Genomic DNA, 18,728 nt, shown 5'->3' with positions numbered 1-18,728 from the left:
TCCTGAAACCAAACTGGGTATGGGGCTTTCACAGGTCTGACCTTCCAGCATGCTCCTCTATGCCCTCCTCATCCCTCTGCTGCTTCTGCCTGCAGTCCCAATTCACCTCTTAGCTTCTATATAAAAATGATGATTTTGGGGGCGCCTGGGTGGCTCAGTGGTTAAGCGTCTACCTTCTGCCCAGGTCATGATCCCAGTGTCCTGGTATCAAGCCCCACATTGGGCTCCCTGCTCAGTGGGGGGCCTGCTTCTCCCTCTCCTACTCCCCCTGCTTGTGCTCCCTCTCTTGCTGTCTCTCTCTCTGTCAAATAAATAAAGAAAATCTTTAAAAAAAATAATGATGATTTTTCTTTTCAATGAAATAGTAGATAGCCATTAAAAATTGTGTTTCCACATGGGTGAATTCTTCTATAACCTTGATGTAGAAAAGGCTTTCTAACTATGACTGAAAATCTAGAGGCAACCAAAGAAAAGATTGATGAATTGACTATATAAAAATAAAAATAATAATAATTTCTATGGCAAACGCCTTAAGTAATGTCAAAGTTAAATGATGAACTAGAAGAAAATATTTGCCATAGGTATCATAGATAAAGAGATAATATCAACAGGGCACCTGGGTGGCTCAGTCGGTTAAGCATCTGCCTTCGGGTCAGGTTATGATCTCAGGGTCCTGGAATCGAGCCCCACATCGGGCTCCCTGCTCAGTGGGGAATCTGCTTCTCCCTCTGCCCCTGCTCCTCCCAACCCCTTGTGCTCTCTCTCTTTCTCAAATAAATAAATTAAGAAAAAAGACATAATATCACTAGTGTGTGTGTATAGTCTTAAAAATAGAGAGACAAAGAACGAAAAACCCAGTGGAAAAATGGCCAAATGAACAAAAGTATGAGAAACTCACAAAAGGAATATAAAAGTTATTCTTAAGCATATGAAAAGATGTTCAACTTCACTTATAATAAGAAATGCAAATTGGAACTACCTACACTATGGTACCATTTCATATTCATGAGATTGGCAAAAATTCCAAAATTTGACATCAACTTCTGTCAGCAAAGTTGTGAGCAAACAGGGCAGAAAACATAGCAGTACAACCCCATGGAGGGTTTTCTGGAAACACCCAACAAAACTACTATGTATATCTTGGATCTTCAACCCAGGAACCTCCCTCCTAGACATTTACTCTGAGGATACACTCCCAAGCATCTGAAACACACGTGCATGAGCCCTGCAGCATTATTTGGAATTTTAAGCTACAGCACCCCACCTCCATGGTCATCCGGAGGAAAGGGGGGCACAAATGATGGCATGTCCACATGCGGAGTACTATGTAGCTATGAAAAAGTGTGGAAAGACCTCTATGAACCAGTACAGAGTGTCTTTTGGGAGGTAATATTGAAAACATAAAGAAAGCAAAGTATAAAAAAAGCATATATGATACGGTATCTTTTGTGTAAAAAAGAAAGGAAAATTAAAAATCATGTATAAAAATGTGCTTATCATTACAAAAAGCAATAGAAGTGTCAGCATAGAAGAATGAAGCTGGGATGCAGGAGCGCAGGAGAGAGTGATACATCTCTTAGTCTAGCTTTTTGTGTAGTTCCGACTTGTGAAAGTGTGTTAACATTCTACCCGTTAAAAAAATTTAAACCAGTAAGAATGAGAAGGGGGGAAAAATCCCTAAACCGGGAAGCAAATTGGAAAAAATAAACCTAACTGTATTTCAAATAAATCCTCTGACCACCCTGAAGGGCAAGGAAAGAAAGAAAGGACTACTCCAAGCTATTTATGAACACAGGGGGAAAAGGAAGGTTTCAGTTTCAGTGGTGAAGCCACCCTGATGCTACTTTTTTGTATGTAACAGAGGATTAAGCAGACAATTGAATGTGGTGACAGCTCTGAGGTTTTCGCTGTGGAAGGAGGACCTACAAATATGGAATTAGGGTGGGGGGGAGACAAGAAGGAGCTGCAGGGGTGGATTGGAATTGGAGGTATTAGGATTGTGATTTGTAGCATACAAATGTACATGTATATACATGTATATGTATGAAACACACATGCCTGTACGTGTATATACATGCACGTATTTCCTAGTTCCATCCCCTGAAAGGACTAAGAAGCAAAGACATCCAGCAGCAGTGGGGACACCCAGAGCCCAGGTTTTGGTCTCTAATTCCACTCCCCACTAAAAAGAAGCAGGGATTTCAGAGAAATGACTGGTTGTAGGGGTCATTGAGGGCAGGTGTGTGACGAACCTGGAACCTCTTGTTATCCCAGAAAGTAAGAAAGTGCTCCAAAACAGGGACAGTGACGTTTCCAAATATCATGGGAGTCAGCTCATAGAGGTTCCCACTGGTCAAGTCTGTGGCAATTTATGCACCACAATCATTGAGCACAGTGAGAAATAATAAACTATTGGAAAAACAGGAACCCATCAGTCCACACAGATAACAGACAAACAAATACCATGTTACTGCTTATACCAGTAATGGGAAATGCTTAAATAGATTGTGCTACTGTAGAATGCCAAGGGCCGACTGGGAAATACAGAGGTAGTACGGGAGCTGGAAAAGCATCATCTTACAACCATCACATCAAGGATGGGATCCAGTCAGAGACATCAATGGATGCTACCCTGGGGTATTCGCCTGGTTTCAAAGGGTCTCTCTGTAGACTGCTTACCGGTTTCAAAGGAGAATAAAGACCGTTGTCATGTAGTGGAGGAATAGGTAATACTCTGACCTGGAGATTAAAATTAATGTCACCCATGAGGTCCAGTGTGGACCAGTGAGGACCAGGAGTGCCTGCCGATGTGATGGCATATGAAGAAGCCAAGATTGTCTCCACAGGATGCTGGCCAAGACCGTGTAACCCGGATCTCATCCCGAGGAAACACCGGACAAACCCCACAGGGGCAACATTTTACTGAAAATAAGAAGAGGGGCATTGTGTTCTTCAAGAATGTCAAAGTCATAAAAGACAAAGAGAGGCTGTGAAAATGTTCCAGATTAAAGAAGGCCAGCTAAATACAACCCCTGCCCTTAGCCCAGATCCCTACTGGAGGGCAATGTGCTCTCTGAAGAACATCAGGAAGCTGACTGACAAAATTGGAATACAAATGGTAGACTGGAAAACCAGATCTATGTGTGTATTCATGTTATGTTTACTGATCAACTGTACTATGACTATGCCCGAGAATTTGTGTATTCCAGAGGATAGGCAAATTTGCCTGTCTATACACATATGGGAATGTTTAGGGATAACTGACCCTTCAATGGTTCCAACAAAGAGTGTGTGTTGGACACTCGTGCAGGCATGATAGGAAGAAAACACCCATGATAAAGGCAGGGGGGTAAAATTTTAACAACAGATGCATCTAGGATATAAAGATATAAAGGCCATCTTTGTATTATTTTTATTTGTGTAGTTTTTCTGTAATTTGAAATCATTTCCAAATAAAACAATTTTAAACCTATGTTCCAACTTTTGAACGACATTCCCTTCTCGGCAGGTGTAGAATCTCCTCGGCCAGGGACCCCTGGCAGGCAGCCAGGCCAGGAGGCACTTCTGAAATCAAGCCATCTGGGAAATGTGGCTTTGAGCAAGTGACTTTCCTCTCTGTCTCTGCTCCTCCTCTGTTGGGTGATACCCTCCTCAGGGACTGTTGGACAACTAAAGCACATGACACTGGCAAGTGCTTAGCTCTATGGCCGATCGAGGTGAGCTATAGCTTCATTGGTCTCATTTTTCATCTGTGGGAACCCCTTCAGGGTGCAGGGCTGGGAGCTGTCTGCAGTTCCAAGAGCCATGGGTGTTTCCAGCAGGACTGTGAACCCAGGACAAGCCAAAGGTCTAGGCCTAGCCTCAGGCTGGCTGCTCCCTGGCGAAACTCCTCTGTAGGCAGACGGCCCCCTGTCCTTTCTTGGCCTTGGGAACTTGGTGTCCTGGTGCTCTTGGCCTTGAGACATACTTTCCCTTGCCTTACCTTTGGGCTTATACCCTCCTTCAAGGCCTACTCCCAGACACTCCCCAGCGTCTTGCTAGGGCTGCCCCAGTGCCCCCCTCAGCTCCTTCTCCTGGTGTGGGATCAGATTTGGCATTTCAGAATGGCCCATCTTTCCTCTCCCAGGGGAGCGCCTTGTGGCAGTACTGTTCTGGCTAAAAGAACAGTGACCCCTGGAGAACAGGCTAGGGAGGAGGCATGTTTCTTTGGGCTGGGGATTTTCTTGGAGACCATAAATTGACCTTCAGACCAGGTCTGTCCTGATAAGGATGCTGGGCCTCCCTTTCCACCACTGGTCTGTCACTTGGAAAAGAGTCAGTGCTCCTCTGTCCCCATCTGCCCCTCCAGGCCCACTCTCCACCCTGCCCACACAGCTCTGTGCCCCGGAGGCCAACCCCTATGGATCATAGCACTGGGTTCTGCCCCCTCGGCACTCCTTCCTGTTGGAAGCCATTGGGGCCCGAGGGGAGGATGGAGGGAGGGAGGTCAGGTGTTGAATGTTCTGTCTCCCTGTCTTCAAGGGCACGCCTCAGGGTGCAGCCCAGGTTGGGTGGCCCCTTCCACAGCACCCTCATTGTCTCCACTTCCAGAGTCCCTCCTCTCCTTGCCCCTTCAGCCCTGGGGAGGGACTGTACCCCAGTGTTGGGGGTACTGCCCTGGGTCCTATGGGTTCCCTATTCTGCACTGGCCTTTGGACTCAACTCTCTTCAAACCACCCACTTTGAGGGCACCACCTGCTTCCTGCTGGGCCCCGCCTCAGGCAGACCCCTGTGGAGGGAGGTAGTGCCCTCTCCATCCATCTGTCCATCCGTGTGTTTGGTGTTTGTCTGCCTGCGAGGCCCCGTATTACCAAGCTCAGCGAGGGGACCCACCTCGAAGCCATTCATGCCAGAGAACAAAAGCCAGAGCTGCAACCTGAGGCCTCCTCCCAAGGCTCCCTGCTTCCTGCTCCGACTTCATTTCATCTTTCCATAAGTTGCTCTTAACTGAGAAGCATTACAAGAAGGGAATTAAAAGAAAGAAAAGTTGGTGGAGGAATGCCTTTTTTTCCCCTGGTTTAAGCCTTTTGTTATCAACTCTTTAGGAATCCGATTCAACTAGAGGAGCATGTGGCAGAACACGTTCTTCAAAATTAGTTCCAAGAGACACTCGGGCTCTTTATTATTCATTCTATGAAAATCAAAATATTAGCTAACGCCTCTCACGTCCTCCAAGCGGGCCTGGCAGCTTGTCTGATGTATTGTATGACTTGAAAGGGAAGAAGAAGGCCTTTCCTGCTCAGGCCTCCCTCAAGCCCCCCTGCCTCCCGCTCACACAGGGACGGAGAAACCCTGACACGCCGTGCCTGAGACCCTCGCAGGCCTGGACCCAGGCAGAGGTGTACTAGCACCAGCGACCTCCTCCTTGGCACCATCCGGCTCTGGACCCCCCTCCCTCCACCCCTGCTCCCGAGGAGCCCGGGGGGTCTGAGTCCTGGCAGAGCAGGAAGGCCCCTCCTGGTCCCGGGAACGAGGTCTCCCACATCCAGAGGCAGAATGGGTGTGGAAGAGGGTGAAGGGGATGATGACTCAGGGACCCCAAGGCTTAGAAATCAAACCTGCTGGGTATGTTTCTTCTTGGAACCCCACTGCTGCCTTCATTTCTGGAAGGAATACCACAATGCAAACACATTTCATTTCTTGAGGAGCAATACAGAAATCTGGCCTCTGACACCCAGAGGTGTCATAGCAGCGACTTTAATCAAGCCCCTAGGAAGACAGTGAGGTTCTTAGCTGGGGGATGGGGGTACAATTCTTTGGCCTTGAGGACTGTGGGTGGGATCAGAGCCCCCCAGCTGTTGGCTAAGTGGCTTCTGCCACTGGAGAGTAGACCAAGTACATCCCTTGGGAGCAGGTATTGGGTGGGACTTCCAGCTACCTGGGAGCGAGGGAGACTACCCAGGGCCCAGTGTGAGGGCTACAGGTGGTCAGGGGAGGCAGGACTTCCCAGAGGCTAAGTAGACCAAGGAGGGCTTCCTGGAAGAGGTGGTATTTGATAGTTGGCTAAGCATTAGAAAGGAGAGGGGAGAGGGAAGGGCAAGGAGGACTGTGAGTAGGCCGGGTGGGAGGGAGGTGGGCAGGAAATGGTCCGAGGTAAGGCTGGAAGGACCTGACCACAAGTGAAGGTATTTCTTCTTCCTTTCTTTTGTTTCCTTGAGCAATCCTAAATTCGCTATTAATCTCCCAAGACCTATCTTGTTGATAAATGTTGATTTCCCCTGCACACCTGTTCATATTTCTGATGGAAATGTATTATATAATCACTCTATTCGGCTGTGATTACCATGGTAATCAGGCACGCTCAGTGACAGGCCAGAACTCCTCTTAAAAACAAGATTCTGCAGATAGGGGCTTTCATTTCACTTACGTTGTGCCTGGGGAGTGAGGGGAATGACGCAAGCATGGGGCAGGTGTGGGGGGATGGATTCCTTCTCTGGGGAAGTCTTGGCCCACTGTGCAGCCCCAAGGGCCTGGGAGGGCTCTGCAGGAAGTCAGGGGAAGGGCCGGACAAGGGGTTAGTTAAATGGGGGCAAATCCTGCCTACCTTGGGGCTCTGCAGGGTGCACACAGTTGGGGACAGCTTTGCGGGATCCCGGGTGAAGAGAGGATCAGAGCAACCCAGTGCCCAAGATCGGGAACCTCAGCTAGAATATCATTCAACCTCCCACTTCCATCTCAGGAACCACCTCTGTGCCTTATGGAACCTTACAAAGGTGTTTCTCCCTGTCACAGGATTATAGTAGAAGGTCTGGCGAGAGCGCCACGTTTTTGAACTGTGTTATTTGGTCCCGATGCTCTATTTTAAGTTGGTAAGAGCTCCAACCAGATGGCTTGGCTTCCAATCCCAGCTCCACCGCTTTCCTGGCTGTGTGACCTCAGGCAAGTTACTAACCTCTCTTTTCCTTCTCACTGGCCAAAAACAGATAACGCGAATTTCTAACGCACAGGATTGTTGTAAGGATTAAGTGAACTGACGTGTATAAAATGGTTAGCACATGCCTGCCACTGAGTAAGCCCTCAAAAATGCCTAGGACACAGTAGCGCCTCCCTTCTCAGTGGGTGGGGGACAGGGAGGATTGAGGGTACAGCCAGTACCCTCGACTTTGTACAAACATTGCCTCCCCTCCTTCTGACAGCCCCACGTAACCCTCTCTGCCCGATGAGCAGACCTGAACCCAGGCCCCCTGCCTCCCTGCCCACAGCATTTTCAAATTCCTTCCCAAAGACACCGGTCTGCTGGCCTCTGGCTGTCCCCCCAAAACTAGGACCCGGCCCTCCTTCTCAAGCACAGTCAACCCCATACTCTGACTGCCATCCTGGGAAACTCAGGCCTGGTGGGCACTAGGTTCCAGAACGCTCACTTCCTAAAAACAGATAAATATCTCCAGCTTCTAGTCGCCCCTGCAGTTGCCCATATATGTTAGATGTTGTTGAATGAAAACCACCACCACGATAATAGTAGGAGCTGCGCTTCTCGCTCCTGCCATTCCAGGCTCTACGCTAAACCTGCTCACTTGACTAGGATAACTTTTGTCACTAATGGAATTATTGTACATTGTGCCAGACACTGTATGATCCAAATTGGGCCAAGAGCTGTGGGCTCTGCCTTCCAGGACCCGCCCCCCAGAGACAGCTCACAGGCCATTATTCTGTGTCCCGCAAACTCTGTGCAGTGATAAGGAAACCCCACCAATTTGATGCTTTATCTGGTTGCAGGTGGAGGAGAGATTATTTCAATCAAGATAATGATTCCATTTCTTGGACAGAAATGAGATTTTTTTTTTTCGTGGCCTCATGGGGGTGCCACCAAAATCTGTCTCAGGTCGGAAACAGGTCATGCACAAGTTTGAGGATTTTTCCGGCAACCTCAGAGAGACCATGAACATGAAGGAGAATGAAAAGGAGGGAGTTCGCTTGCAAGAAAACACACACACACACACACACACACACACACACAGGGCAGGCCTATGAGATTACAAAGTCAGCTTTCTTTGGCCATTTACAGGCATTTGACAGCACCCGTGAAACCAGCATTTAGAAGATAACCTCACATGGTGTGAGCACAATGGCCTGGATTTCAAACCAGGTAAGCAGCCTAACGAGGCAGTAATGATAATGGAGCTCTGGAGACCAGAAGCTCAGCTGTGGAAGGGACCTGAGTAGTCAGCCTGCCCAGCCTCTAAGACAGATGTCCCAATTACTCTTCCAGTGCCTCCGACAGGGAGCTCCCTGGCTGAGGGGGCGCCCCCATCACTGACAGGCTCCTATGTTAGGAACACCCCCAAATAGTGGTAGGGACTCCAGAAAAGGAAACCACGGAGAAAAGTCACAAGGTGCTGAAGCTAGGGTACCTCTAAAAACACCTGGGCAACAAGACCCATGTCAGTAGGTCATCCAACAATATGCAAATGACATTAGGCAACGAATGCAGTGAGACCAGAATAATTGGAAGTAAAGGGTGAATTTGGTGAAATTCTACATTATTTTCAATATTTCAGAATTTCAAGGGCTATAATACAGCATCTCAAACTCTTTACAGGTGATTTGCCTTAACAAGGAAGTAGTAATAATTTGCAATGCTGACATCAATTGTATCTATAGTAACTTCAAAAAGTTTGAGAATGTTTGTCAAGTCTGTATGCATTTGGAACATTTTGCTGAGAGCTGACTTGGCAGGTGCTCTCCCTCGATATCCAAAGAAAAGGTGCATTTTACCTCAACTCCTTCACAAGGAAGAGCCCCAACGACTGACTCTTGAGTGTTTTTTGTTTGTTTCTTTGTTTTGTTCTGCTTTGGGTTTTTTTGTTTGTTTTGTTTTGTCTTAACTGTACTGTATCAGACTCACCAAAACTTTGAAATCTACACCACACCGTTGTTGATGTGCATAGACCATCCCTAGAAAGTAACCCTAAATCCTGGTAATGCCGGTGGTCACTAGGAGAGGAGTTGGGCTGTTTGAGGACATAGGTGGGAAGGAGACTTTTCACAGTATATCTTTTGGTACTTTTGAATTTAGACTCATGGGACTGTATGACCTATTAGGAAAAAAATGATGGTTAAAAAAGCACATACTTGTTTCAGTGTAAACAGACTTTGATACTCACGATGTCTATTTTAATACCTATACTCTTAAAATGCAAACTTACTACAGTGAAAATTACTGCCAAGTCAGGTGAAAATCTCTGTTGGATGTCTTGACAATAGTGACGTTCACAAGCACGGGTGTAGATGCAACAAAGGCCCCATTCAGATGGGACCACTTTTCTGGCTGGGACACCTCCTCCCAGCTGCTTTCATCTGTGATCTTCTCCAGACCCTGGCTCTTGGTTAAGGGCATGCCTTGGAGTTTGGTAAATGAGGGGTTACTTGAGGCCTGCCCCTTGCTGCCAGGTCATGGACGTCAGTGCTTTGCAATTCACACGGATCACACTAACAAAAGACACAGGCCCTCCCTGACAAGTATTCCCTAAGAGTGCTCCTTGGATATATCACATGTACCTGAATCCTTGTCTTAAGCTCTGCTTCTAGGGAATCTAACCTATATCAGCCAAACAAGAGCTCCAAATGCAGCCCCCTTGTATCTTTCCTGAGGTGGTAGAAACGCACATGAGCCTTCCTCTTCAAGAGCAGAACCATAACCACCTTCCCGCCTGGCCCAAGCTTACCAGTCAACACGATACATCCCATGAAAGCCACCCAGCAAAATGTTGACCCATGCGAACAGAGAGCTCCACCAACCAGACCCCTGTGGGGCCACACAAAAACTCTCCTTCTCCAGGAGGAGCGAGCAGGAGGCAGGGGCAGACTCAGCAGGCCTGTCCCACAATCAGGTATCCAGTTACATGCAGCAGGAGTCAGCATGAACGTCGGCTCTATCACTGATTGGCTAGCGAACTCGAGGGAAATAGTAGTTCCCAGCCTCAGCTTCCTTACCTGCAAAATGGCAATACCCACAGAGCTTCTATGCAGCTCGTGCGGGATGGTACTGTGAGATGTGCTGCAAGCCAGTGATGCCAAATAAATACTGGTTGTGATTCTTGAGATCTAGGACATGCTAGCTTCCCCTGCTTGCTGGGAACAAATAATTACCCTTTGTCAAACAACTCCATCTCAGCTGCCCCTCATCTTGGGCATCGTACCTACAGCTCTGGATGTGAGAAGCAGCTCCAGAGGAAAGCAAGTGGACATTGGGAGCACTGTCCTGGGGACCATCCACCCAGAGCTCAGGGGGCTTCCTCATTGATCTCAGGGGCCTCTGGTGACCCTCAGCTACAGCTGTCCAGAGAGGGCCATCTCTCTCTCTCTCTCTGTCTCCCTCTCTCTCTCTCTGAGATCCAGGGAGGATCCCCCATGTGAATTTCCTGTAATGTATCCAGTGGTCTGTACTCATCTCAAATACAACCTCAAATTCGGTGAAAAATCCATGCGGTCACTGTTATGCAAGTCACAGATGAACTGGCAGAATCTCAACTTTATTTACACAAATGAGGGAAACCTTATTCCGTCCTGATTCTTTGCACATTGATCATTCATGAAGACACTTCCAGCCCTTTACCGCCTGGGCCAGCCCAGTGTCACCAGCATTCTCCTCTGTCCCTGCAACACCCACCACACAGGGCTTTGGGTGTTCCCACACTAGCGCCCTGGAATGGCTTCCCTCCTCTATCAGCCTCTTCCAGTTCAAGTCCTTCTGTCCCCAGGAAGTGGGCCCTGACCAGTCCTGTCACCAACACTCCTAGCTGTGGTGTGTGCACCAGAGTGGACAGTATGCCCGTTCTTAAAGGTCTTTAATAACCTCTTCTGCGGGTTTCTTCTCCTCCCACACCGGCTCGAAAGTGCCTCCAAAATACAGCCTAGGCCGCGGTTCCTCATTATTTCTCAGAGCCTGCAGACAGGGCCAGGCACCCGGCGATTAAGAACATTCTCAACCGGACTAATGGGTTGGGTCTTACGATAGCTCTTAGTGGAGCACACCGCTAAATGGCTTGTATGAGAATTTATAGTTCTAAGTGGGACAACCTATTTAGCCAACTCAGAAGTGTACAAACCGTATGTGGCTCCGGGGCCAAAAAATGCACCTGTTCCTTTATCCCTCGGGAGTCCTGCTCCCCCTCAAACACCAACCACAAGGGAGCGACGCTCTTTCCTGAGCCAGCGGGAGGGCAGAGCCTGGGTTCCAACCATCCACCTTCCACTCTGAGGAAGACTTCCATTCCCGGACCAGCCCCGCCCAGCCGGACACAGCTTCCAGAACCAAAAGCCGATTCCACCGAGGTCATGCCCCCTTCCCCAGACAGGGAAACCCGCAACCCTCCCAGGAACAGCATCAAACCACAGTCCTAAAAAAGCAAAATTCATACTCACGAGCAATGACGCCTTCCTCTCCGATTTCAGGCCAGCAGTCTCCCTGCAAACCTGCTCATTTCCTGCAAAGAGAAGAAAGGGATGGAGAAGCATATTAGCATCTGCTCTGCTATCCTTTGGCAGTTTCCTGGCCGACCTCGGGCTTCGTTCGGCGCCTTCTCTCCTCCTTATTCCCGACGGCACTCTCCCCTCCCAGGAACACCGCGTGCTAGCTGGGTGGGCGCCCCTGCCTCCCCGCACGCCTCCCTCCCCCTCCGCGGAGCCATGCCAGTCTCAGATTGACCACTGCCTCCAATTCCCTGAAGGCGCTGGGCTTCTTCCCACTCTGGAGTGAGGCCTCCTCTTCAGTAGCATGGGGTTGCCTAGCAACCCCGCGCACCGGCTTGGAAGGCCCTCCTAAATTGGACCTCACAGCACAGGGCATCTCCTTGTACAGCTGCCGGAATCTTAACAATCTGGCTCTGAATAATAACACAATGGTAATTGCATGCATGGGCCCCAAACTACATTTAAATAATGTTCAAGAGCTGACACACACCAACAAAGGCCAGAAAATGCATTGCGGAGGTTGACTGTAAGGCCAGGCGGGACGTTGGGTGTGGGAGGGAGATGACACCAAAGACTTGCGTTAATGACAATGCCAACCTGAACTGTGAATTCCCCTGCCTTTCTGCCTGAGTGTGTCACCACTTTAATGCGCTCTAAGTGAGTTTGGGATCTGCAGAAGCAATTAATGCCCAGAGGTAGTGATGCTTTGAGACAGGCTGCCCTTTAGTGGGTTTTTGGAGGGAGCCGGGGAGGGAGAGAGGACAAGAAGGGAGAACTGGGCGTGAGTGATGTCCCTTGGCTTTTACAGTTGTGGCTAAGTACATTTTAGAAGGTGGGAGAAAGAACTTACAAGCGAGAGCACAAAGTACTTGCTGCCTCGGCAAGGGACAAATTCGACACGACTGATGTGTTTTGGGATAAGAAGAGAAGGCAAAGAGGCTGGAAGCTGGCAAACACGCAGACCGAAGCCCTCTGCGGGGCGCAGGGATGGCCGTTCACAGCTCAGTCCAGCCTTCAGTCTGGGTCCCTGGCAGAGGGTAACCCCAAGTTCTGCTCAAGGCACCAGAGTCTCAGCCCAAGGCCGAGGGCAGGCTGGTGAGCCGCTCTCTGCAGAGTGACAGCAGTGACACCCCCAGGTCAGCCCTGCTCCTTCAAAAGCCTGAAACACATTTTTTTTTTTTGGATTTTTGTTTTGTTTTGTTTTTGTTTTTTTTTTTTTACAAAGCTCAAATTCTTCCTGCAAGGGATTTAACCAGATACTGGCATAGCCACGTCTCGGAAACATGAGTCACACAAGGCAAGAGACGGAGGCAACCCAAGGGTCAGTCGACAGATGAATGGGGAAAGGAAAGGTGCTCAGCGCACACAACAGAGTATTACTCAGCCGTACAACAGAGTATTACTCGGCTGTACAAAGGAAGAAATTCTGGTAGGTGCCACCACGGGGATGAAACTTGAGGGCCTTACGCTGAGTGAAACCAGCCAGCCACAAAAAGACAAATACTGTGTGACACCACTTAGATCACAGAGACGGAGAGTAGGATAGAGATGGCCAAAGGCTGCAGGGAGGGGCACCGGGGAGTTAGTGTTCGGTGGGGACTGAGTTTCAATGCGAGAAGGTGACAAAGTCCGGGAGATGGATGGTGAGGACGGCTACACAGCAATGTGAATATACGTCACACCCCTAAACGACACACTTCAAAACGGTTCATAGGGTAAAGTTTGTGACACGTATTTTACCACTAGTAGTACAACATACACAGTCAACGAGACTTGGGTCTATCTTCACAATGGATGTCAAAGGGGCCTGTATCATTCATGAGCTTGGCCACAGAGGCTGCCACCAGGACTCAGAGACAAAGGGGACAGGGAGCCCCATAGCTTGTCAGCATGGGGTTGGTGCAACACAGTGTCAGATGGAGGCGGTGAGTGTTGAGAAACAAGTCCAAGCACCATCACCCTCCGGAATGTGGCCTCCTTGTACCCCAGGAGTTCCGTCCACCACCGCCTGCTTCCCTATCTGGGCACGTAGGCTGTGAGGACCCACTCTTACCTTTGCCCTCTGCTGCCTCTATGTCCCCATACCCCCTGCCTAGAAAACTCTTCCCGTGCTGTCGCCCTCACCTGCTCCTCCTCTTTCTAGGGGGCTCACATCAAGGACTGCCTCCTCCATGATGCCCTCCAGATGCTCCCAACCCACCATGTCCGAATGCTGCAGACTGTGATCAGTCCTTGCTTCGTACTCACATTCATATCTGGAAGGCTTGCCTCTCAGAAGACATCCCTGGCGGGACCCTGGATCGGGATGGTCATTAACCTTTTCTGTCTGCCCCTGGCCCTGGCTCGGGGCAGAGCATACCATAGGCCATTGCCTCAAGGCCCTCGGAGGGAGTGCCACCTGCTTCCCTTCCCAGGGAATCTGTCCATAGCACCCCCTGCCTGGGGTGGAAAGCACGTCTGTGTGTCGCCGAGGCCTGAAGCTCTGTGTGGACAGGCAGGTGCCTCCGGTCATCTAGCGGTGTAACTCAATGTGTGCATAATAAACAGTTGAGCATTTGCGGATTTTATTAATTTGGAAAGGTCATTAGAGCTAACAGCTTCTCCAGGTGAAAGTGAATAAATAGCGTGGATTGGTTTTTTTCTTCAGTGTCCTGAGCTACTTCTTGGGATGTACTTTAAAACCTCAGAGAACAGTGTTACAAGTGAAAAAATGAAAAAAGGGGAAAAAAACAATCCAGGCTCTGGAGGTAAGAGGAGACCCACAAGAGCTCCGCAGAAACCTCTGCCTTTCTCCAAGCCCGTCTCTCCCGGTCCGTAAAAGGAGGGAGTGATTGCTAAGCTCTCTCCAACTTAAAATAAACTAAAATTATGATAGGAGATAATCATGCGAAATTAGCAACTTTCTGAAGGAACCATTACCCCCCTACCTCTACCCATCCTCGCAGGTGGTGGACACCCCTGCAGCTCTGGGTAGCAAAGATGGGGACTCGGGCCCCAGAAGCCAGGAGAAGGGCCTTAATGATTTCAGGGGCCGTCACAGAGCCTGACCTGGAGGCTCTCAAACCCGACGATCTGACTGCCTCACTCTCCCTCATTAGATCATTAAGGAACACTCTGGACTAATGATTGGTTTGCTCGAATCTCCAGGAATGGCTGGAAACGGGCCAAAGGGTGGCATCCAGGCTCCGTCTCCCCAGCCCTTGGCTCCATGACTGACTGGCGAGGTCTGTCAAGAGCCAGGTCCCTGCGGGCAGATGCCGCTGGTTCTCCCCGAGGCGAGAAGGAAGGAGCATTCAAGAAGACGTGGAGTCTGGCTCCAGCCTGCTGTCATGGGGGGAAACGGCTGGCCCTCAACCAGACTCTGCAGTCCCACCTCCCCCACTCCCTCCCCACCCCCTCTTCCCACTGCCCCAAGTGCTGACAGACACTGGAAGGTGGGAGCCCCACAGCGGCCCCAGCTCCCACCTCCAGATCCCTCGTGGCTTTTAGAAGCAAGAAGAAGACCACGTATGAATCAGAACTGTGTGACTCACGACCTAATACTAACATTAGCATTAGTATGAGTTAATATTAACGAATATTTGTGTGACGTTTTCTGATTACAAGAGTATTTTCCCACTTGTTTGTCAGGCAGGTAGGAGAGCTCTGATTCATTTATTGAGCACCTGCTGTATCCCAGGGTCTTTGCTACCCCCTGGGGATACAGACACGAAAAGTATGTCTCCTGCATGGCAACTCCCTCCAGGACGTTGAAAGTCGGGAACACGGAGGCCCAGGGAAGCTGAGGAACTTTCTCAGAAGCAGTGTTCAAACTGAGACCTCAGATACGGAGGGTTTTCGCCATTGTCCCCGCACTGCCTGTGAGTTTAGCATGAAATTGAGCCTCCACAATGCCACCCAGAAGGGACCAGCCAGAGGACTGCATGCCTTGGGGACAGGGAGGGTTGATGCCCAAAATGAACCAATGCCTGGGGCTGTCAGGCCCAGTGGCCCTGAACACTGCAGAGGGGTAAACCCTGGACTGGGCACAGGTCAGAGCCTACTGCAGACCTTGACCTCTCATGGCCTTTCTGCTCATTGATAAACACGCTTCCTCTCGTCAGAAGGGCTGCAGAGAGACACTGTCTGGAGAGCTGAAGCAAATTAATGACTTTTTTTGGTTTTTTGGATTTTTTTAGTCTGCAGTCATCTTTGTTTTCTAGAAGTTGCCACAGCGCTTACAATCAGCATGTGACACAAACTGGTATTGTTCTTCTGAGGGTTTTTACTGGCTTTTCAAAACATTTAATGTCCATGGTTGGGGGAGCACAGCCAGGGCGCCCCAGCCCAGAGACGGCAGATAAGTCACCCCAAGTCATGCCAAGGATAAGCACAGACCAGAGCCAGAACCCAGGTCCCCAGACTCCCAGGCTCCGGCCTGCAGGCTCAGGCGGAGTCCTGCTGGCTTTGAGACCCCACAGCAGCTCCGCAGCAAGCCTGTGAGGCTGGGATGGGGGCTCTCTGATGCCCGGATGGCAGCTAGCACAGGCGGATTGCCGTCTCTGCCCCCTCAGTGGCACTCAGTGATCTGCTCTGCCTCCTAGCCTGGTGTTGTGAACCTCAAAGGGAGGGGCAGAGGTGACAAGGGGTGCCCTTAGGGACAGCAAGGTTGCCATCTCTGTTGCAGGGACCTGTGGCTCTAAGGAGGCCATCACACATTGTGGCTTGGAGCTAGGCTGACCCCGCTGCAAGTGACTTAACCTCTCTCTGCCTCAGATTTCCCTCGGTCTGAGGGGCAGAATAATGGCGCCCATTTCCTACCTCACAGGGTTGAAGTGAGAATTAAATGAGAACATGGAGGGAACCCTTGGCCTAGGGCCGGCATCTATGTGTTCTCAGGTGTAGTCAGTGAGATCAGATTTCCCCTCGAGGGTCAGCTCCATGAAGAGGGAGACCATCTGGAAAGGCTACACGTCAGATGATGCCAGCTATAGGACATTCTGGAAAAGGCAAAACTCAGAGATAGTAAAAAGATCACTGGTCACCAGGGGAAGAGAAGATGGATGAACTTGGGAATCCTCTAATCCCAGAGGATTAGAATAGTAAAACGATTCTATGATACAAGGGTACATACATATCATTATGTATTTTCAAAATCCGTAAACAGAGTAAACTCTAATGTAGACTCTGGACTTTAGTTAATAATGACGAATTGATATCAGCTCACCAATTGCAACAAATGTCCACCCTAATGTAAAATGTTAGTAACAGGGGAGCCTGGGGAGGAGGGGAAGGCTGGGGTAGATGCAAACTCTCTGTTTTCTGCTCAATTTTTCTAGACACCTGAAGATGCTAAAAAAAAAAAAAAAATCAAGTCTATTAATATTTTTAAGAAAGATCAACCACTCCAAAGCAGGATACACAGGGCCCATCTGTACACGGGCCATCACCAAGCCCCTGTGGGCATCTGGGCACCCCAAGGGAGACCTGCAGTTGGACCAAGAGACTAGCATGGTCCTCCCAATGTTAACTGCACCTGTGTCTTGTGTCCAATTAAAACGTCAGAGGCAGGGGCACCTGGGTGGCTCAGTGGGTTAAAGCCTTGGCCTTCAGCTCAGGTCATGAACCCAGGGTCCTGGGATCAAGCCCCGCATTGGGCTCTCTGCTCAGCAGGGAGCCTGCTTCCCTCTCTCTCTGCCTGCCTCTCTGCCTACTTGTGATCTCTCTCTCTCTCAAATAAATAAATAAAATCTTTAAAAAACAAAAACAAAACATAAACGTCAGAGGCAGTGTGGGGAGGCCGGGGTGGGAGGCCGAGTGGGGAGGCTGGATGGGAAGGCCAGGTGGGGAGGCAGAGTGGGGAGGCCAGCAGGACCAAGCACCCCAGCAACCAGGATACCTCTGGTCACCGGGGGGTGACTCAGCCCTCACTTACCCTTCTTGAGCACACACCCTATGCCTGCCTCACCCCTCCCTGCCTTCCAGATGGGGATCGAAAAGAGACTCAGCCCCTTGCCCACAAGCCAGACTCCTCCTAGCCTTTTCCTACGTTCTCCACCTCCAACACCAATACAGTAGGTGCTCGATAAAGTTACTGAATTAAATAGTGATTATCTGTGTGCCTCTTGCTCTCCCCATGGAAGGAAAGAATCTGACTGCAAGCCTCCCTAACCTCCCAGCAAAGTATTAGCTGACCAGAGCGAACAGCAGAATTCAGACAGATGTAACACATCATGGGGGAGATGTTGTATTTGGTCATAGGGCCCCTGCCTACAGTCCTGACGGCCTATCTCTGAGAGCACTACCCCAGCGCACCTGGCACACACTGGCCTGCTTAGCCCTGAGCCCCCAGCTAGCAGGATGCACGAGTCCCTGCTCACCCTGGGAGGACTAAGAGGCCAGTGTGTCCTGAAATGGGGTAGAAAATCAGTGGGGTCACCTCCAAGCAGCCTCGGTGGACAGCAGAGAGGTCAAGGCAGAATGAAGGCCCTCAGCCTGGGGCACAATGTGAGGTGTCTCGGGAAGGGTTTTTAGAGCAGGAACCGAGGTCCAGCCCGTCCCACCTCGCATAGGCGGGCAGCAAACAGTAGGGTCCAGTCTGATTCCCAGAAAGGAGTGGAGTCTGTGTGTGTGTTGCTGGGAACAGCATCCTCGAAGGCAACTAAATCCTCCTTCAGTCATTGTATTGGGGGTGATGGGCCCTTAGAAGTCCGAATTTCTGTGACCTGAGCCTCAAGTCTTAAAATAACCCTGAGAAGGAGGGAGGGCTGAGCCCAGAGCCAAAGCCAACAGTGGGGCCTCGCCTGGGGAAGCGGGGGAGGGGAGGAGAGCGTCTGAGGATCAAAGGCCCAATCTCCCTGGTCCGGCTGCCCAGCCCAGGCCTGGCTGTGCAGTCACGCACATTTTATTTTTTCTGGCCTCAGGGAAGTGTTCTTGGGGTTGGGCAAATCTGAACAAGGTCTGCCAGCAGGGAATGGCCTGGAGCAGCGGAGAGAGAGGGCAGCGGCTGCCCACAAGCACCCCCTGGTGCAGTCCCCCTTCCCGACTGCCAGGGTAGGAAGGGGGAGGGTGCCCGCTAGGGTGAGGGTGGGGGGGTCCTTCCCAGTGCTCTCTGGCTGGTGGAGCAGAAGAGATTCTCGCACAACATGGGCAGGCCAAGAATATTCAGTTTTATAAGAGCAAATAACAGTTCATGTTTGGGAAAAGGAAAAGGTTTCTCCACCACAAGGGAAAGAAAGCATGTTCAGTCTTCATGTCTGCATGGCAGCAGAGCTCTTCCCCTGCAGGGGCGAGGTGAG

At 50.1% G+C, this 18,728-nt stretch overlaps 1 protein-coding gene across 1 annotated transcript in view; it reads right to left on the bottom strand.

Annotated features, from left to right (window-relative positions):
* Positions 1-18,728, bottom strand: part of ZBTB7C (zinc finger and BTB domain containing 7C) — a 341,438-nt gene that overhangs the window by 140,218 nt on the left and 182,492 nt on the right. Inside the window, exon 3 of the mRNA XM_047698044.1 lies at positions 11,404-11,465. The gene's annotated coding sequence lies outside the window, so the exon portion shown is untranslated. The remainder of the gene's footprint in view (positions 1-11,403; positions 11,466-18,728) is intronic.

This window comes from Lutra lutra, chromosome 12 (assembly GCF_902655055.1).
Source record: "Lutra lutra chromosome 12, mLutLut1.2, whole genome shotgun sequence".
Taxonomy (NCBI): domain Eukaryota; kingdom Metazoa; phylum Chordata; class Mammalia; order Carnivora; family Mustelidae; genus Lutra; species Lutra lutra.
The sequence above is the reverse complement of the archived record's forward strand: the minus strand, read 5'-3'. Positions and strand labels throughout refer to the sequence as shown.